Below are 22,209 nucleotides of genomic sequence, written 5' to 3'. Positions count from 1 at the left end.
TTTCATCAATAGCACTGGCTTTGCCATGATATTAGACTCTTCTGAGTTTGCAAATCAAGTTTATAGTCTGGGATAAACCTCAGTTGATCTAAATTTCAGTGTCATCTGTATAATGGATAACGAGCTAATATGTACAATGCAGAGTTACCATGAAGGTTAAATAGTATAACAGAAGAAAACCAGTAAGTCAGTTGACATTTTCAAATTCACTTCTTGGTGTATTATTGATTTTTGATGGAGTTTTCTAAGTAGATTTTTCTGTGGGTGCAAGGGATCCTTCTGGAAATTCTTGGACAACCTGACCAGTGGTTCAGTGCTGGGGGAAGAGGATGCAGTTCAGCTTGAGCCTTCTTTTACCAAGGATTACCCATGCCACCCCAGCAGTATTGGCAGGGGTATCCAGAGCTACACTTAGCGATAATTAAGGGTCTATAAGGTGTCAGGACCTTATGTGTTGGTCACATCCTTTGCATAAGCTTAACCAACATACTATCACTCTGAACCTCTTAGATCCTTTTATTTTAATACCACTCTGACTTGGAATTGATTCACTGGATACATTATTTAATTGAGCTTCTCATCACTATACCAGAGTTCTTTGCTAAATTGTTATGTCTCACCATTTAGTGTTTAGGTACATTATTTAGGGGTGTAGCAGATTAGTAAAGCATATACCTTGAGTGTGTGAGACCCGGGCATTGGTACTGGAAAAATAAAATTATAAAAATTCTGCTAATGTCATTTTCTATTCAAATAATCCCTTTTGTATGACACAAGAGAAAATGAAAATTATTGGTAAGCTCAGGTGTTTTCTAATATGGGACAGAAATGGCCATGCTAGTGGAGAAATGGGTGGGGGGCAACTGATTCATTCCTGATAACCATGCTTGCTTGCAGTGTTCAAGACTGAACTTAAGCTTTGCACTTGCTACTCATGTATTCTACTACTTAAACTATTTCCCCTGCCAAAAATATGCAGGTTTTTGCCATGACTAAAGTCAAATAGGAGAAAAGAATTTGCAGCAACCAGTGTATCAATCATCTTCTGTATATCCATTTTTGAAATAAAGCTATCCTGTAACATTTGGAACAATTTTCTTGAGCTGAAACATGTTATTTAATTTTTATCTGAAACTCAAAGTGAGTCTTAGTATCTTAAACTCTCCAACAAAGAGTAGGTCTACACAGTTTCCTCATACCCTACAGCTTTAAAGCATTTTAAAATCATGTCTTATTTAAATATTTAGAAGAATCTGTAAATAGAATGTAAAGGATATCTGTTTGAAAAGCCTTTATTTTGTTGACTAATTGGAAGATATGTAGTTACAAAGTTGTTCATGATTGGGTTTCAGTCATACAATGTTCCAATACCAACCAATGTCTCCAGGTTCCCTCCTGCCTGCCCGCTTCCTTGCCCTAACACCACAGCCTGCCTCCATGGTAAATATTTTCTTCTCTCTCTCTCTCCTCTCTTGTTATTTTTTTGGGAGTACTGTGGTTTGCAGTACTGTTACTGAAAGAGTAGGATACATTGATTTTCCTTCTTTCAGCACTCAGTTTTTCCTGGAGTGATCTTTTTCAACTACAATTATTACAGTGGTCCCTTTTCTGTACTTAATACACTCCCTCTATATGATAAGCTTCTTACAATGGGACATTCCTTCTGACCCTTATTTCTACTGTCTTTGGATATTACAAACTTCTTTGTTTTATATCCTGCAAAAGAATGCAGTAATTCCATATTTTCCCTCTCTCTCTGACTGATTACACTTAGAGTAATTCTCTTCAATTCAATCCATGTATAAATAAATTTTATGCCTTCATTTTTTCTAACATCTACCTAGTGTTCAATTGTGTAGAGGCACCATGAACGGCATTCCCACCAGCACTGAATGAGAGTCCCTTTCTCACCACATCCATGCCAGCACTGGTTATTCTTTTTGATGTGTGCCAGTCTCTGTGGTGGAGATGATATTTCATTGCTGTTTTGATTTGCATGTCCAAGAAAATTAATAATCTAGAGCACTGTTTTTCTTTGAGAAAGTTTCTGTTTATTTTTTTCTTCCTATATTTTGATGGAGCTGTATATATTTTCACTCCTTGGAAAGTTCTACAAGTGTCTTATATATCTTGGATATTAACCCACTATCAGTTGTGTATTAGGTAAATAATTTTTCCCATTCTGTGGGCTGTCCTTGTATTCTGGTCATCATTTCCTTTGAAGTGCAGAAATCTTTTAGTTTAATTTAATCCTATTTGTTTATCTTTGCTTCCACTTCCTTGATCAGTGATGTTTAACATTGAAGATGCCTTTAGCTTCAATGTCATGGAGAGATATGCCTACATCTTCCTCTGTGTACCTTATGGATTCAGGTCTGATATTAAGGTCTTTAACCCATTTTAATTTTGTGCATGGGAAGTCTAAGTTGGATTTTGTGGTTTGGTTTTGTTTCGCTTGCAGCTGACCAGTTTTTCTAACACCATTTCTTAAAAGAGGCTTTCCTTGTTCTACTTCATATTTTTTGCCCCTTTATTGAAGATTAACTGATTGTATCCTGGAGTGTCTGTCTTAGGATATTTCGGTCAATTCCATTGATCTAAGGGTCTGTTTTTATTCCAACACCATGCTGCTTTAGTTGTTACCCTTTGTAGTACAGCTTGAAGTTGAGGAAAGTTATGGATCCCTTCTTTTCTCAAGGACTGCTTTAGATATTCAAGGGAGTAACATTATCACTCCACATGATTTTCAGGAATGTTGATCGACTTATTTCTTATGTCATGTGGGTATCTTTATAGGAACTGCATTGAATCTGTACAATGCTTTTGGGATAATTGCCATTTTGATGGTATTAATCTTTCCAATCCATGATCAGGGGATGTGCTTCCATTTCTCCATGTTTTTCTTTACTTCTTGAAGTGTATTTTTTAGTGTTGTAATTTTCTTTTTATATGTCTTTCACCTTTTTAGCTAAGCTGATTCTGAGGTACTTGATTTTCTGAAGCACAATCTTAAATGGGAATTTTTTAAATATCTCTTTCTTCTGTTTCAGTATTTCTGCAAAAGAAAGCAAGGTCATGTGTGTGTTAATTTTGTAACCTGGCGCTTTATTATACAAATCTATTGCTTATAGGACATCTTTTGTAGAGTCTTTTTTTTAAGTATAGTATCATGATGTCCAAACATGGTGAGAGCTTGACTTCTTCCTTTCCCATCTGGATGCCCATGATATTTTATTCTTGCATAATTGCTGTGGCAAATACTTTCAATACTATATTGATTAGAATGGTGAGACTGATAGTCTTTTCTTATTTCTGATCTTAGAGGGAAGGTTGTTAGTTTTTCCCCATTGTGCATAAAGTTTGTTGTGAGCTTGTGGTAAATAGCTTTGAACATATTTAGGAAAATTCCTTTAATTCCCATTTTCTTGAGAGGTTTTATTAAGAATGGGTTCTGGACCTTGTTAAATGTTTTCTCTGCATTAATTGATACCATCATATCATATAAAACCTTACTTTCTTCCACATACAATATTCCATTCCTCTCTATAAAGACAGACATTTGCAAGTCTTCTTTTACTTTATTGCCGCAACTTTTTATTTGCCTAATATCCTATTTTGTATATGAGATTTTCATTTTGGCAAGATATCTGATGGCTCATTTTTAAAATTCATTGCTACATTCTTCATATAGGGACCTATATATGATGATAGAAGGGTTTTCATTTAAAGAAACTACTTGTTTTTTGGGGTTTGATTTGCATTTTCCTGATGATAAGTGATGCAGAGCATTTTTTCATATGCCTTTTGGCCATTTGTAAGTCTTCTTTGATGAAGTTCCTGTTTATCTTTGAGGAAGTTCCTGTTTATCAGGGCCTGGAGAGATAGTAGAGCAGTCAACATGCTTTTCTTGCACAGGGCTGGCAGTGGTTTAATCTCTGGCACCCCATATGGTCCCTGAAGTACTTCCAGGCTCTTGGCACTGAGTTCAGAGCCAAGAGTAAGCCCTGATTACTGCTTTGTGTGGCCAAAAAAAAAGGTTTCCAATCAGTATGTGAGAGGACCAGTAATATAATAATATGGCTTAGTAGCTTTGTCCAGGTTAATTAATTTTAGTTATATTCTCTCATAGTGTAATTAATTATTCATTATGTGTTATTAAACAATATTTCACTTTAGTTTTTTCTTATTTGGGAGTCTATATTTTTATCACTTCATATATTTGTTAGCACTACATTACCCATAGGAACTAATTCCTATATAACTCTACTGAGTTGTACATATAGTTATATTGCCATATTTATTTCTTTTTTTATTTTTGGTGGACAATAAGGCTACATACTCAGGGACTTGTCCTGGTTCTATGTTCATACATTATTCTCAATGGTGTTTTGAAAACTATAAAATGCTGAGTATGGAGGTGCAATTGGGCACATGAAGAAAACTGCTTTAACCCCTCACTATCTCTACATCCAACCATATCTAGGTCTTATTCTGCTGCGTATTACTGCAAAGTTCTTTTTGTTTATATCCCCATGGTAAAACAATAACAGCTTATATATTTCCAATTCCAATAACTAATTTCGTTAGCTATTTTTCCATGTGAGTGTTGCAAGAGCCAGTACATTAAATGATGATATGTATAGAATATGTGAAAATCTCTCGCACACACAAACTTTCCCTTTTATGTACTATATATGTATTATTTTCCAGTCATTTTTTGTTTATGTAGCAATACCACATTAAATTATTAACTATTTACTGAAAATTAGATTCTCATTTGACAATGGCATCCCATACTATCCCCTAAGCACCATAAGTATAATTCATGAGTGTAAAGCCAGGAGTTAATCCTGAGCATTTCTGGGTGTGACCAAAAAACAAACAAACAAACAAACAAAAGCTTGCAACTCAGAAAATGCCAGGATGATTTTAGCATGTCAAAAAGACAAAGAAACACTAGAAGAAACAATAACCCTCCCAAACAGTTACTATGAAGCAATCACTACCTTGGTACCAAATCAAACCACTTAAAAAGATATTGATCTATGTAGGCAAAGATTCTTGAAGATTCATCACAGATGAATCCTGAAGAATAATAATAATCTAGTGTAAATCCTGAGAATAATCTTGAAACTGAATCCACATGCTAAGACAATGCACCAAAATACCATTTGTAATCAAGCCAGGAATCACAAAACCCAGATGAATAAGGCAACAACAACACTAGAAGCCAAATCAGATGGGAAGAAGATTATGGGCAAGAAGGCTGTGGTAGGGAAGAAAAAGAAGCTTGATGGTGTAAAGAAACCAAACAACTCACCTGTGGGGGGCAAAGCTTCATCTAACAAGAAATCAGCAGCTGAAAAGAAGCTTGCAGAAAAGAAATCCACCACAGAAGAAAAGAAGCCTGTTGCACAAAACTCAAATTTGTTTTGTTACAGACAATCATTTTGGACAGCTAAATTTTGAATAAAGACCTGATCAAAGAGACAATATAAAAATATTAGCACAGAGTATAGAAGTACTCTAAAAACTTTTATTATGACCAAGCATTATTTATTCCAGGGATACAAGGATGGTTTAATCTACACAAGTCAATCTATGTAAGACACCATATAAACACAAGGAAAAGGAAAAACATATTATCATATAAATAGAAACAAATGACTGTCAAAATCCACTACCCAGTAATGATTTTTAAAAAGCCTCAATATATTTAAAATTATCTATCGCAAATCCATTAATCATAAATATACTGTGGAATAGCTCCATTGTATGGAGATTGAGCAAAATGCAAAAAATAATAAATGGGGTCAAGAAATAAATCAAAGAAGAAGTTAAAATATTTCTTGGAATTAATGAGAATGTATAATAAAACTATTAGAATGTATGTAAAAATCTGTAACAGCAGGATAATTAATAATGGTACACAGAAAAAGCTGTAACAGCAGGATAATTCATAATAGTACAGGAATATATTAGGAAAGAATAAAAATCTCAAGTCAACAACATAAATATACATTTAAAACACCTGGAGATGGAACAAAATATGAACATCAAAACTACTATAAGGAAAGAAATATAAAAACTAGAATTTTTATATTTAATTTTATGTTAATATTTTTATATTAATCAGTGGTATAGAAAGCAAAAAAGTAATACAAAGTTAAACAAAAACTTGTTTCTTTGAAAGAATAAACAAGATAGACAAAGCTTTGACTAAACTTATAAGGAACAAAAAGAAAATTCTAAAATAAATTTGATCAGAGATGAATGATGGGAACCTCAGAAATTAAATATATATAGAGAGGTTACTATGAAGAACTTAAAGGTAGAGAATTTAGAAGAAATGGACAGATCCTTAGAATCATGAAATCTCTGAAAAGTGAACATAGAGGAAATAGCAAACTCAAACAGTCCAATCATAAACAAGTAGAAACACCACTGATCAAGCAAGTGGAAGCAAAGTTAAACAAATGGGACTACAATAAACTAAAAACCTACTGCATCTCAAAAGAAACAGTGACTGAGATACAAACACTCCTAACGGATTGGGGAACAATATTTATGCAATACTCATCTGATAAGGGGTTAATGCCCAAGATATGTAAGGCACTGGTAGAACTTTACAAGAAAATATCCTCAAACACCATCAAAAATGTGGGGAGAAGAAATGAACAGAAACTTTCTCAAAGAAGAAATGCAAATGGTAAAAATACATATGAAAAATGCTCTACATAAGTAATCATTGGAGAGATGTAAATCTAAACAATGAGATATCATATCTCACCGCAGATATTGGCACACTTCACAAAGAACAAGAGTAACCAAGGCTGGCATGGATGCTGGGAGAAAGGGACTCTTCTTCATTGTTGGTGGGAATGCCAACTGGTCCAGTCTTTTTGGAAAACAATATGGGAATTCTTTAAACTGTTAGAAATTGACCCAGGAATACATCTTCTGGGAATATACCCTAGAAGCCCCAAAACAAAGCATAAATGTTGTCTGCTCTTCTATGTTCATTACAGCATTAAAAACAACCTGAGTTAAAGAAACATAGTATATCTACACAATGGAAAAATATGCAGCTGTTATTGAAAATGAAGCTATGAAATTTTCTTTTAACTGGATGGACATGGAGAATATCATGGTGAGTGAAATGAGTCAGAAGGAGAAGGATAGACAAAGATCACTTATGAAATTAAAACAAACAAACAAACATAATATGAGAGCAGTACCCAAAGACAGTAGAAGCAAGGGTCAGGAGAATTGGTCCACGATTGGAAACCTACCTCAAATGCTGGGGAGAAGGCAGTTGGGATAGAGAAGGGACTATCATGACAAAGATAGTTACAAATGATCACTCTGGATTAGAACTGAAACTGGGGACATTGGTGGTGGGGAATATACACTGGTGGAAAGATGGATGTTGGAATACTGCATGACTCAAACCTGACCATGATCAGCTTTGTAACTATGGTATCTCATGGTGACTCAAGAATCACGATCACGATAGCCCGTTAGTCACCGATTTCTCGGGTGGGCCCAGTAACATCTCATTTCATACTTTCCCTGAGATCTTAGAAGTCCATCTGGACTTGGCCCTCCCAACGATGTTGCACTGGGGACTCTTCAGGGTCACGGGAATGAGATCCAGCTTGTTACTGGATTTTGTCCCATGTGGGCAGGAAACTCTCAGAAGACTGCCAGTTTCTCCTAGAGGGAGAAGTAAGCTAAAGATATCGCTTCTGAGAGCTTGCTTTTACGTCTCTCTCTGGATGTTGGCCATTGATGGGATTACACACTCCTGGGTTCCTCTGCTGGTACCTTCACACATGAGGCCTATCCGACCGTGTGGAGAGGGGCCTCCAGCATGGCTGTAGCTAGGTTTCGGTGGTCTTCAGCCGCCGGGAGCTCTGCTGGGTGTGGTGAGAGATGCTGGAGCCCATCCCCTCCGAGAGGCCCCAGGGAAGACAGCCAGGCGTGCAGGCAAGAGACTCTGCATCACACTCTTCTGAGAGCTTGCTTTTAAGTCTCTCTCTGGATGTTGGCCGAGGACAACAACATGATCAAGAGGGATTTATCCCAGAAATGAAGGATGGTCCAGCATACACAAATCAATTTTCATAGTACAGAAGGTCAATAAAAAGAAAGCCAAAAATCATCTAATAATATCAATTTATGCATGGAATGATTTTGACAGGATCAACATCCATGCATAATAAAAATTCTCAAGCAGGGTTTGAACACCTTTCTCATTATAGCAATGGTCATCATAACAAATCCACAGCCAGTATCAGGCTAAACTGTGGAACACTGAAAGTATTCCCTCTGTATTCAAGCTCAAGGCAAGGATGTCAGCTGCCTTCACATTAATTCAATATAGCATTAGAAGTCAAAGAAAAAATATTAAGGGAAGCAAAGGAAATAAAATGGATCAAAACTGAAGTAAAATTTTCAAAATTTTCAGTTGACATGATGATATCATAACAGACCCTAAAGAGTTCAATTACAAAACTCCTAAAAACAGTAAACTGTTACAGCAAAGTTGATACTAAAAATTCTGTTGTTTGAGACCAGAGAAATAGCACAACATGTAAGATATTTCCCTTGCGTTTCACCAACTCAGGTTCTCTCTCTAGGATTACACATATATTCTAAGCACCAACAGGAGTTATCTCTAAGCATATCTAAAAGTAATCCCTAAACACACTTGAGGTTTTCCCCAAGAAACAGAAAGACTTATTGTATTATAATATACAAAAACCAACTAAAAGAGAAAGAGACCAAAGAGACAACTCCATTCGAAATAATGTCTAAAATATCAAGCATATAGGAATCAATTTAATAAAGATGTGAATGCTGGAGCGACAGCACAGTGGGTAGGGCATTTGCCTTGCACGCGGCCAACCCAGGATTGATTCCCAGCATCCCCTATAGTCCTCTGAGCACCACCAGGATTAATTCCTGAGTGCAAAGCCAGGAGTAATCGTTGTGCATCACCAGGTGTGACCCAAAAAGAAAAAAAAAGTAAAAAAAAACGTAAAAATGTAATACAGATGTGAAACCCATATATCATGAAAGCTAAGTCACTTGTAAAAGAAACAGAAGAATTTAAGGAATAAAAAATTATTCCATGTTCAAGGACTAGAAAATAAGTATAGTGAAAATGACCATGCTACGTGAATTATTATATAGATATAATGCAAACCGTATCCAACTTCCAAGGACATATTACTTTTTTCTTTTTTTTTTTTAGCAACTGAAGCCTGAGCCTAGTAATTATAAACAATGTGCAGGAGTAGATGTATTTCAGGATCAATCAGCTCCCAAATAATAGGAGCATAGCATTAACGGTCTTTCTGTGTTTAACCAAAGAACATTATAGTAAAATATAAAAAGGTTATAGGGAAATAGAAAAGCAGGTATAAATACACAGCACTTCAAATACACAACAGCACAAATGCAAAGTTCAGAATTACCAGAAAGTTTTGGCTTATAAGTAATCAAAACAAGTCTGAAGTGGGGAGCTGAGACAATGAGAGGTAAAATTGCAAAGGAAAGGATGAGGATAAATGTTAAATTAGGGATGCTAGCAAGAGCACCATGATAAGCTTCTCTAGGAGAAAGAAAAGGGGCAATTCACTGATGAAACCTAAAACAGTTAGTTAATATGCAAAAATATTATATTATCTTTGTTGAGTAATTTTTTTAAATTCTTTTATTAATTCACCATGTGGAAAGTTACAAAGCGTTCAGGTTAAAGTCTCAGTTATACAATGCTCAAACACCCATCCCTTCACCGGTGCACATATTCCACCACCAAGACCAAGGACATATTTCAAGGATTCGGAAATATCAGTAATAAAGCACTTATGGAGTCATAAAATGCCTCAAATATACAAAACCATTCTGATAAATAAGAAATTCAGTGAATTTCACTCTTTAATTTGAAACTGTTATATGAAGCTATAATAATCAAAACAGCATGACACTGACATGGAACTCTAATCAACGGGTTAGAATCAAGTACTTATTGACAAATATCCAGTTGTGTGTTCAATATAGAAAAATAAATATAACCTCTTCAACAAATGGTGAGTCTATGAACTTAATTGAAGAAAATATATCTAGACTATTCAAAAATTTGGACTTTAACAACATTTTCATGATAAATTCATTGACAAAGGTCTCAGAAACAAAAATAAACAAATAGGACTAAATCAAATTAAAAATTGATTCATAGCAAAATAAACATTGGGTAAAACTAAAAGACATTCAACTTAATGTGAGAAAATATTCACACTTAGCACATTAGACAAAAGATATTCAAGATCCAAGTACATAACTCTCTCTTTTTTTTTCTCCTTCCCGAGCCACCAAGTTCGTACCTGCTTATAGTCCTCATAATATGGTGGACGCCACACCGCTTCTCCCCGACAAGGGAAAAAAAAACGAGAGAAGGATCTTTCCCCTCCTCGGCTGGCGTGGGCAATGGCTTAGTTCACAGTCTAGAGACATGGCTGCAAGCAGTTGCTGGGACCAAAAGTAGTCTAGCTGGCCTCCGGGTCGTGGTCAATCAGCAGGAACATGGCCGCACCAAAGTGTGGCCGCCTGAGTCAACTCTTGGCGGCTGGTATCTGCCCCAGACTGAGACTGCCCAAGCATCCCACTGTTCCAAGTACATAACTCTCTTTTGTTTTCTCCTTCCCAAGCCACCAAGTTCGTACCTGCTTATAGTCCTCATAATATGGTGGACGTCACGCTGCTTCTCCCCGACAAGGAAATAAAAAATGAGAAAGAAGGATATTTCCCCTCCTCGGCCGGCTTGGGGCCGATACCTGCGTGTGCTCCACCAAGACTCGACCCGGGCGGCCACACTTTTGTGCGGCCGCTTTGCTGCTGATTGACCATGATCCGAAGGCCAGCTAGATTACTTTTGGTCCCAGCAACTGCTAGCAGCCATGTCTCTAGACTGTGAACTAAGCCATTGCCCCATACTGCCCCAGGAAGGAAAATGATGCAATTTCTAACATAAATCTCCCTGGACTTAAATACTAAAATACAGAAATCCCAAACTGCATGGCCACAATAGCAGCCGTGTGACTTCATATCTCTTCATTCTCAGCAAAGGAAAACTAATTATCAAATGCTTTCTTGTCAGTAGGGCTGGTTTTTTGGGGGGACAACTCCAACAATAGTGAGTTTTGTGTTGAAATATGGAATGTAATCAAGGTAAAGAGAAAATTGGGTGAAGTTTATCAGTTACGCAGGAGGGGGTGGGGTGGGGGGTGGGAGGTATACTGTATACTGGGGTTTTTGTTGGTGGAATATGGGCACTGGTGAAGGGACGGATGTTTGAGCATTGTATAAATAAGACATAAGCCTGAGAACTTTGTAACTTTCCACATGGTCATTCAATAAAATAAATAATTAAAAAATATATTCAAGACCTTTAAAGTACTAAAAATATTTTAATAGCTCAAAATGAGCTATTAAAATGGATCAACAATGTTATCTTAATGAAATATAAATAAAATTCAAAAAAAGACTGTGGTAGTAGAGTGTTGCATTGTGTATTAGTTGAATGAAAGGGGCTTTTCCTTTGATATCTATACTTTTATTCTGGCTTCAGTGGCATGTTTTCTACCACCTCTTCCAAGTCTACTTTCTCTTTCATTCTTCAGTGTAACTTTATTTGTTCAATCACATTCGATTTCCTATTAGTTCTCCAAAAGCAAACAAAAATATACATGGAAGGAAAACATAATTTCTTGAGATGTCTGCATCTCAAGAAATTATGTATTTATATTTCATTTTACAACTTAAACCCACAAATGATAGCTGAAATATCTTAGTCTGTTTCATTTGAATTTTAATTGTCTATTAAATATATAAGACAGTAAAAGTATATTCCCCAAAAGAAATTCTTATAAATCTCAGACTTGAAAAAGACCTAAAATTCCATTTGTTTGGTCTAAGATTCTCTTTTTTCAACAGTAGAAGAATTCACATTAATTCTTCACAACAAAAGAAATAATGTTTTGATATCTCTTGTAATAAAATGTGAGAAATTAAACATTATTTCTTCTTATGGCCTTACAAAAGTGACTGATATATTTTTACTCTTATAAAGCTTAAAAAATAAATAAGTTGCTTCATTGTATCATCCTCTTGAAAGAAAAACTAAAATATGATAGAAATGTGGAAATATGTTGTTTGATAGACATTAGTAAAACCCATAGCCGTCTAAGTCAGAGCTTCTGAGTGAAATGCAATAACTCTATTGCAATTATTGTAGCAAGTAGAGTACAATTTGATAATGCAAGTGATGGATTCAGTCATAATTGGAGAAATATTTATTTTTCTGATAGTTTAGTAGTTATATTTCAATACAGAAAGTCTTATTGAGGATCCAGAGCAATTGTACAGCAGATAGCGTGTTTTCCTTGCATGTGACTGCCTGGGTTCAATCTCCTGGCATCCCATATGGTCCCTCAAGCACCACCAGGAGAAATTCCTAAGCGCAGAGCCAAGAGTAATCCCTGAGCATAGCTGGGTGTGACCTAAAAAGGAAAAAAAGGAAATCTTAATGATTATAATGGAAATCTAAAATATTTCATGTAAAAATTTTGCCCTTGTCAAAGATTAAATATATCTCATTAGAACTTCTTTTGGTATAGGAGTCAGGCTCCTGTATTTCCATTTGAAAAGAATTCACCTAACAGATTTCCAAAGATCTCATCACACAACCTGAGATGTGCAATATCAGCAGTAGGCTATAGGAAAATAAAATAAAACAAAACAAGGACAGGTAAAACAGACCCTTGAATCTTAGAATGAAAAAACATTGAGGTCCTAAATTATATATACATAATATATATATGCATTATATATTATGTATATTTTTCTCTCCCCTCAGTTTTACATTTTGCAAATTAGAGAGAAATAGTAATATGTTTTATAAGATTTTTCCAGATATAAAGCACTTTGATCATATGACCCTCCTAAAAGTAATGGGAAAATTGTAGTCCAAGAAGAATCTAGTAAAAGTGACAGAACTAATGAAAGGCAAAACAAATACTAAAATGTGTACCTTGGTAGGAAAACATAATAAAGTTACTTTTTATGACATTATCTCATAAAAATAAAAGTATTCCATACTATTACTATCAACCAAAATAAAAAACTACTGCTCCATGACCTAAAAACACCACAAATTCCTATATTGCAGTTATTTGAGAATTGTTCTTCCCAGTTAATGATAAGTGAATTCAGTGATTCAATGAAGCAAGATGATGATTACACAAAGAGAAGAGGAAATACTTGAAAAGGATTAGAATGCTCATGTAAGAGCTCATAGTTTACTAGGGCTATGAGTTTAATGAATATGGCATTATGTCCTGAAAAATGAAATTCTAAGAGCAAGCCCTTAAAACTACTCATTACATACACTAATAGCCTCAGTCAAGGTAGATGCCCTTATTAATCAAGTAGAATTTATAAGTAAATACTGAGGGGAAACAGTGCTGCTCTTCTCTCTTTGAGGTCTTCTTTTATTGCTTCTCTGCACAGCTTTGTGAGCTTAGACTTTAGCTTGTGATTACCTGAGGTTCACACCAAACCACATTGGCGAATGAGCTTGAGAGTTTCCAAAGACAGGCGTCTTTTTGTGGCTTTCTCTTTTGGCGTTCCTTGCACAATCATGGAGGTGCTGAACCAGTCGATTGTATTCCTCGTCAATGTTGTAAATGATGGCATGTTCCCATATGGCCGCAATAGTCCCAAAGAGCTCCCAGTTGGTGGTCATTCTGGGAGTTCTCTTCTTAAACTTTGCAGTCCTTTCCCCCCACTTCATGAAGTAGAATTTTGTACAAAGGAGACAGTAGTCTGGTCCCGTTTGGAATTTTGGGACAACAGCGACATCAGTCAGGCAAAACTATAGATTGAATATGATGCGGTCAATTTCATTGTGGAACTGTCCAGGGAGACTCCCATGTCCAACATTTAGATTCGGCCTTCTGGAACTGCGAGTTACCATGAATGGTCTTGGTCGACATGATGTACTCAGACAGTCTCTTACCCTGTTCATTCCAATCTAGGCCGTGGGTCCAGATGTGGAGTTCTTCCAGCATTCTTCTCAATCCTATCTTGGTGTTAAAATCACCGACAGTGACCTTGTAGAAGGGGTGGTCTTCTTTATAGAACTTCTCCAGTCCTATGTAGAAATTCTCAATTTCTTCTTCATCGTAGTTGGATGTTAGGCATAGACGACGAAGATAGAAACTGCCAGCAATGAGCCACATCTGTTCAAATGTAAGCATCTGATTCGGGTTGTTCAGTGTTTGAAATAATCAATGCTCTTGGCAAAGTTCGTGTTGACGAGGACACCAACACCACCAATGTCTCTACTATCGCATGTTCTGAGGTCGTCTAAAGTGACAAAAACAGCATGATGATTGATGCCTTCTCGTCTCAGTTCTCAGTCTATGCAATGAAATTGTACTTGATTTTCTGCACTTGCACCATCAGGTCCTTGATGGATGCTTTCAATGACAGTGTACGTGCATTAAAAGTGCAGATAGTTATTTTAGTCCTTCTTTGTATTGGCAGCCCAGCTCAGCCCTTAAATTTTAGCAGCCTCTCCCTGCTCATCCTTCTCGACACTGCCATATTGAGGCCCCTTCCAGGGTCAGGGGAATAAGGCTGATTTTTATTTGGCATATCCAATACACCACAGGTACTTTGCCAGGCTCTGCCGTGTGTGTGGAATACCTGGGGTAGCTTGTTGGGCTCTCCAAGAGGGACAGAGGCTTTTGGGGTGGCCTCTAATCGCCCTTACAGGTGCTTCTAGTCTACTGAATGCAAGCTTTTGGTCGACAGGCATGTTGTAATGCTTTGTATTCTGAAAAACACACCACACACCTTGTGCTTGGACGTGCTGCTCACGGAACAGAATGTACTGGCCAGTTCGACACAGTCGATGCAAGGAGTCCAGCCTGTACCTGCCTGCATCTCTGGGTAGCACCTGTTGGCTCACTCTTCACCAGCTGGCACTTTTCCCACCCCCTCGCCGTGATGAGGCAGTGAACCATCGAGGGGAAAACTATTCACAACGCCCGCCTGTCTTTCACCAACAATAAGACCAAGATGACTGACTGCCCTCCGATGTCCTGATAGATCTATCACATCTTTCAGAAAGGCAATGAAGAAGGTTATCCGTGATTCTACTTAGATCTCTTCAATAGCCATGTCCACCTACCCACATAACAAATTCTGCAGGATGGATATGTCGTTCCCAGCATTCTCCCTTCCGAAATCAAAAATGCCATTTCATTGGTAAGGAAGCGTACAGCACCCGGTACAGACAATGTCAGACCCAAACACCTGAAGAATCTGCTACCAGTACTTGTCAATACACTGGCTCAGCTATTCACAGTCCCAGTGGAAAACCAGCAGGACCGTTTTGTTGTACAAGAAGAGAGACATCCATGACATTGGCAACTATTGCCTGATCTGCCTATTGTCCATTGACTACAAGTTGTTCACTCTAGTCATCCTGAATAAGATTGGCAGAACACTAGACAAAGGCTATCCATGTGAGCAAGCCGGGTTCCGAAAAGGATTCAGCATGATCAACCATATCTACACAGTGACCAAGCTCATTGAGATTGCGCGAGACTTCAAGATGCCACTCTGTCTAAGAAGGCCTTTGATTCTGTTGAGACTGAAGTAGTAATCGAAGCCCTAGACAAACAGAGCATTCAAATTTAGTACATCAGTATCCTCTGTGAGCTGGAATATGGATTCACCATGAGGTTCTCAACATTCTACAAGGAAGTGGTCATATTGACATAAAGAGAGGGGTTTGGCAGGGTGATACCATTTCACCGAAACTCTTCAGTGCCACCCTTGAGAACATCATGCGACGACTGGAATGGGAAGGAATGGGGTGAAGATTCTTAGAGGGTCGGCAACTATACCATCTTCGCTTCGCTGATGACATTGTTCTAATAACACCAAAAATTAGCCAGGTGGCACAAGTGCTGATTGACTTTGACCATGAGTGTGGAAAGGTCGGATTGCAGCTGAATCTCATGAAGACAATGTTCATGAGAAACGGATTAGTTTCCCATGTTTCATTTGCTCTCAATGGAACAAACATCTCCAAATGAAGCAGCTATGTGTACCTAGGTTGAGACTCCACATGACGAATGACTTGGCACCTGAGCTGCGCAGAAGGAAGAGAGCGGGACAGAGTACCTTCAAGAGCGTTGAAGAAGTTGCTGAAGAGGACATAGAACCTCAGGCTCCAGGCACATCTTTTCGATTCCACTGTTCTTCCTGCACTAACATACTCCTCAGAGACCTGGGGTCTACGAAAAAGAGGATGAGAATGCTATTCGGGTCTCCCAAAGAGAAATCAAAAGAGCAATGCTTGGAATATTACGTTTGACTCAAGTGAGAGAAGGAATCTGGAGTTCCAACTTCCATCGAAGATCGAGAATCAGGGACACTGTCTTGTTTGCCAAGGTGTCAAAAATAAGATAAAAAAATAAAGATGGGCTAGATACGTAATGTGATTTGGAGACAACTACTGGACTACAGCTGTTACCGACTGGATTCCATGGCATGTCAAAAGAACACCTGGCCGCCCACCTACGAGATGGTCAGACTTCTTCATCAAGACCCTGAACGAATGGTCTGAGGGTCTTCTGTTCCTGGGGTGAGCAGACAGCATTGGGCTACACTAACACCTGAAAGGGACGAATGGAGTTGTTACTGGTGCCTGCTCAAGCAAGTCGATGAGCAATAGAATGACAAGTGTTACAAGTGATACTGAGGGGAAAAAGTATGGCTTTGTCCTCTGTCCTTCCATTATTATAAATATTAATTGTCCTCAGTATTCAGTTGTAAATCAACACAATAATATGGTATCTGACAACATAGGGATTTCATATATTAATTCTTTGTTGAAATGAGCTTACTCTGCATATTAACAGCCTTGCTCACACATGTGAACAAAAATTTCTTTGAGTTTATAGATTATGCAGTTCTTGTCTGTGTCATCTGAACTTTACAGAGAATCTAACAAATTTCATGAACTGTAGAAAATGAAGCTGTTCTATAATTAATAAGAAAGTGCTTTTGTTTTTAAGATCAATGTGAATAAAAGTAGGCTATAATATACCATATTGATTCTTAGTGAATACATAACTAATGTTAAATTTACAAACTTATTTTGACATAAAAACACCTTTAGAAATGTATTGACTGCCTTAAACATACTCAAGTAAATCTAATCACGTGGTTAATTTGCTTAGAAAATACATTTTCTATAGAAAGTTTAATAAATAATCTATTGGCTATTCCAACAGGCTCAGCTCTATATCTCCTGAACTCATTGTCCCATTGCCTGCAGGTGAGATTAATCTCCAACTGACAATTATAAAGCCTTTTCTGAGCTGATGCCCCTTCCTATCTGGTAGGCCTGGAGAATTCTTTAAGTCCAACATTCTCCTATTCAACAGACTATCTACATATCCCCTCATTAAATTTCACACTACTTACAATTCACTTCACTTGTATCACATGTCATCCCGTTGATCTTCGATTTGCTCGAACGGGCATCAGTAGTGTCTCCATTCATCCCTGTTATGTACTAATGTTGCCCCGTGGTATCTGTTTGCTCCAGGAACACGAAGAGCCTCAAACTGTTCATTCAGTGTTTTGATAAAGAAGTTTGACCATCTCATAGGTGGGCAGCCACGTGGTCCTTTGATGTCCCATGGAATCCACTTGGTAACAGCTCTAGTCCAGCAGTTGTCTCTAAATCACATTACGTGTCCGGCCTATATGATTTTTGATACCTTGGCAAACGAGACAGCATCCCTGACTCTTGATCGTCAACAGAGGTCAGGACTCCGGATTCCTTCTCTCAATGGAGTGAAATGTGATATTCCAAGCATAGCTCTTTCGATTCCTTTTGGGATACCCGAACTTACAGTTACACTTTTTGAGCTTTTGTATTATATCCCTCAATTCCATTCTTGCTTGTAGAGAGTCTTTGAATAGATCTTCTGTGAATTTTATGAATCTTCTGTAAATCATTCTATATAGTTTTCTTTTTTCACTTACAGTTACACTTTTTTTTACTTACAGTTACCCATTCTTTTTATAGCCATAGGAGAAAGACACACATAGTAGTGCTCAGGGCTTACTCCTTAGATCTCTGTTCAAGATTCACTCCTTGTGGGCTCAGTGGACTATATGGGGTTCCAGTAATTGAACCCAAGTTGGCTAGGTGCAAGGCAAGTTCCATCACAGTTATAGTCCCTAATTCCTGAGTGAAGAGTCATAATTCTTCAAAGCCTTCCAGGAGGTGCTACCTACAAAGACTCACCATCAGCACTGCAGAAGCAAAGCAAACCCAATAGGGAAGATTCATAGAAACACACCAAGTTCAATGAAAAAAAGAAACCAAAACAATAACACAGAAGGTTCAATAATCAACAAACAGCTAAGTCCTCAAAGAAATGATGGCACAGGTAGTCAGAAAAGCACAAGAAATTATGAGAGCTGAAATGAGATAACTATAAACTGAAATGAAGAGCATGGTAGGGGATTTTTTAAAAACTTAAGTTTTTAAAACTTAAGTTTTTAAGTTTTAATCACCTAGAAACTCATACTTGCAGAATAAAAGCAAATGAGTAAAATATTTCAGTGCTTCAATATAGGATAGAGGAATCCTCTACAAATAATATCAGGTAGAAAATGTCTGAAATGAAAGGAACAACATACCAGAAAACTATAGGATGAGTTCAAGAAAACAGTATAAGAATCTTAGGAGTCACTGAAGAATAGAAAGTTGAATTCAGTGAAGAAACAATAGTTAGAGAAGTCATAGAGGACTGAAATGATAGGACAGTGGGCTGGATACTCGCCTTGCATGCAGCTGACATGGGTTTTATCCCTAGGGCCCAATATGGTCACCTGACTCTTCAATGAGTGATTGAGCACAGAGCCAGGAACAATCCCTGAGCACCACTGGGTACGATACAAACAAAATAAGACTAAGCAAAATCATGAAATCATAGATAAGAATTTCCCAGAGTTATGTAATATAGACACAGATTGAAGAGGTATGAATAATCTCAGTGAAAATAAATTCAACTACACTCAAAATTACAAGAGCTAAATTTATAGAATATTGCAAGTAGCAAATATTTTTAAAAAGTAAACTATATAGAATGATTCACAGAAGATTCATAAGATTCACAGAAGATCTATTCAAAGACTCTCTGCAAGCAAGAATGAAATGGAGGGATATAATACAAATGCTCAATGAAATAAACTTTTCATCAAGAATACTCTATCCATCTAGATTATCATTTGAATTTCAAGCAAAGATACAGAGCTCCAAGGAAAGGCAGAAGCTTAAGGCATTCACGGGCTTAACACTAGTCTTGAAAGAAGCATTAAAGGAGCTTTTAAAATGGCAGGGGCAACTCCTTAACTCTTGTCATTGAGTAGGGCATTCACTCATGGTGCTTATGGTTGACCTCTATTGTATTAAGAAATATTTGTTTACACCTAGCTGCGAAGAGACACTTTATCCATTCACATCATATTTATATTGAATGTTATGTATCTGATTGGGTGGTATTTTTAATGTCCACAGAGATTTTTATTGTGATCTTTTACTTATTAATACAGTCGTGTAAGTAGTATCTTCAATACAACATAATATCAATTTCCCTTTCTGACATAATACCAATGTTCCCTTTCTTAAAGAACAAAGCATTTTTATAGATTTTCCTATCAAAATTTTCTTAATTCTCTTACTAAATTTTAAATTTGCATAATTTAACTATTTCCTGTAGATTTTAAAATGTATTAGAACAGATATTTTGCAATATTAATTTTAATATAAACTTAAAAATCTATATTTTTGACATATTTTGCTTTATCAATTTATCATTTATTTATATTTTCTGAAATTCCAGGAGATTAGCTGTATTGCTCTACATGTGTGCAGGTGTCACCACTTCACAATTTTTAATAAACCTCTTTCATATGTAGGATATAAAGAAATATAACAGGATGACTACAAATGGTCAATCACCAGAAATGAAGATTTTGTCTATAGAAATGAGCTTATATGGAGTGGGATGGGGTCTGAGGAGTCTTCAGGACACTGGTTGAGGGAAGCTGACTTTCTCGTGGTGGTGTGGCATTGGAATGATATATACAGGACACATGAAAAGTATGGTTAACAGTATTGTAAATCCCAGTACTTCAAGAAAAATACTTTTCAAGTAAACTATTTTATCTTGGTGTGAGTTATAAATAACATATTAGAAGTGTTTGATTTTTAAAATTATGTAAATATTTGCCACTCAGCATGCCATAATCAAGATATATTGATTATTATTGGGAAAGTAATCTTATAGGTGGAGTCTTTCAATCTGTGCTCAAATCACAAGGCCCTTAAGCCTGTAATACTTTATTACCAAGATATAATTATCCCATGCAAACTTTGTAAGGCTTATAGCATTGTATGAAAATGTTGGTTTCTATTTATGATCTGTAAGTGAAATTTGGAGAGCCCGAGAAGCTACAGAGAGTATCCCGCCAATATGGTAGAGCCTAGCAAGCTCCCTGTGGCATATTCGATATGCCAAAAGCAGTAACAATAATGGGTCTCATTCCCCTGACCCTGAAAGAGCCTCTAATATGGCACTGTTGCGAAGGACGAGTAAGGAGAGGCTGCAAAAAACTCAGGGATGGGACGAATGAAGACGTTACTGGTGCCCCCTGGAGTAAATCGATGAATAATGGGATGACAGTGATACAGTGATACAATGATAAGTGAAATAAGTCATACAGAGAAAGATAAATACTGAGGCCTGAGAGGTAATGGCCTTCTTTTGCATGTCACTGATATGATTCACAGCACCACATATTTTATAGCCTGAGTAACACTGAGAGTGACATCTGAGAATAGAGCCTGGAGTAACTCCTGTGCATCAGAGTGGCCTAAACCGCTTTTATTTGCCTAAGAAGAAAGATTAATGCATTATTATTTTATGAGAATCTGATAAAATAATGGTGGCTAGCAGAGGAAAAGGGGTAAAAAGTGGTAAGAACATGGTAAAGGAACATAATTAAATGGTGGTAGATGAAATGTAGAATTGAAGTGGTGATCAAAATTTAGAATGCACATATTACAGAATATGAAACTATATCTGAAATGGGAATTGCTAGTAGTCAATATCACCTCATTTTATAAACAACAATCCAGTGAATGATTCTGTGTTCTGATTTATCTAGCTCTTCAGTGTATCTTGGGTATAATCACAGCTTTTCATATTTCTTCATGTGGAGAGAAAGGGGTATTTCTGCTGCAATAGGAGAGCGGGGTATGTAAGTCAACTGGTTTTCACTGGTTTTCCTGGCACCCGCTAGCTAAAAGAGAATGACATCACTATTGGAGCTGATCTGGCTATGTTTCTTCTCCAATGTGTGCAAAAGTTTTGTCAATCTAGTATTTTACTGTATTTTACTATGTTATTTTCTTTGGAAACTTCAATAATAAGAAACAGTGAATGGAAGTGTTCTGATTTGCATCCAAGGTAGCTAGTATGGTAATATTTGTTATTCTTAATGTAGTTGGCATTTTCTCTAAGCATTGCATGGCATTTTTCCTAAGCATCTATATATAATGATAAAAATGATGCTAGTGTGAAAGTAATATAAATTAGAGTGGAAATATATTAAATAAAAACAAAAAAATAAATGAAAAGCAATTAAACTTGGCTCAGAGAGGTAGAACAATGTATAAGGTGTGTGCTTTGCACATGTCTACTTGAAGATGATCCTTGGTACCCCATCTGGTCCCCTGAAAACTTCCAGGAGTAATCACTGAGTGGAGAGACAGGAGTAAATCCTGAGTACAGCTGGGTGTGACCCTGAAACAAAAAAAATCAATGAAACAAAGCACTGGGATCTTTGAAGAAATAAACAGGATTAACATACTCTTGAACTGTCAGAAGATTCTTCAGCATGAAAAACGTGTATGACATTCCTGCAAAATTTGGTGGATTGGCAGCTGGAGAAGATAACGGACAGAGAGGTTATTTGGCCAACTTACGTAATTGCATACATTTTTGATTTGGGATTGAAATAGTATGTTTTAGGAGAGTCTTT

This window comes from Sorex araneus, chromosome X (assembly GCF_027595985.1).
Source record: "Sorex araneus isolate mSorAra2 chromosome X, mSorAra2.pri, whole genome shotgun sequence".
In the NCBI taxonomy this organism is placed as follows: Eukaryota; Metazoa; Chordata; class Mammalia; order Eulipotyphla; family Soricidae; genus Sorex; species Sorex araneus.
The sequence above is the reverse complement of the archived record's forward strand: the minus strand, read 5'-3'. Positions refer to the sequence as shown.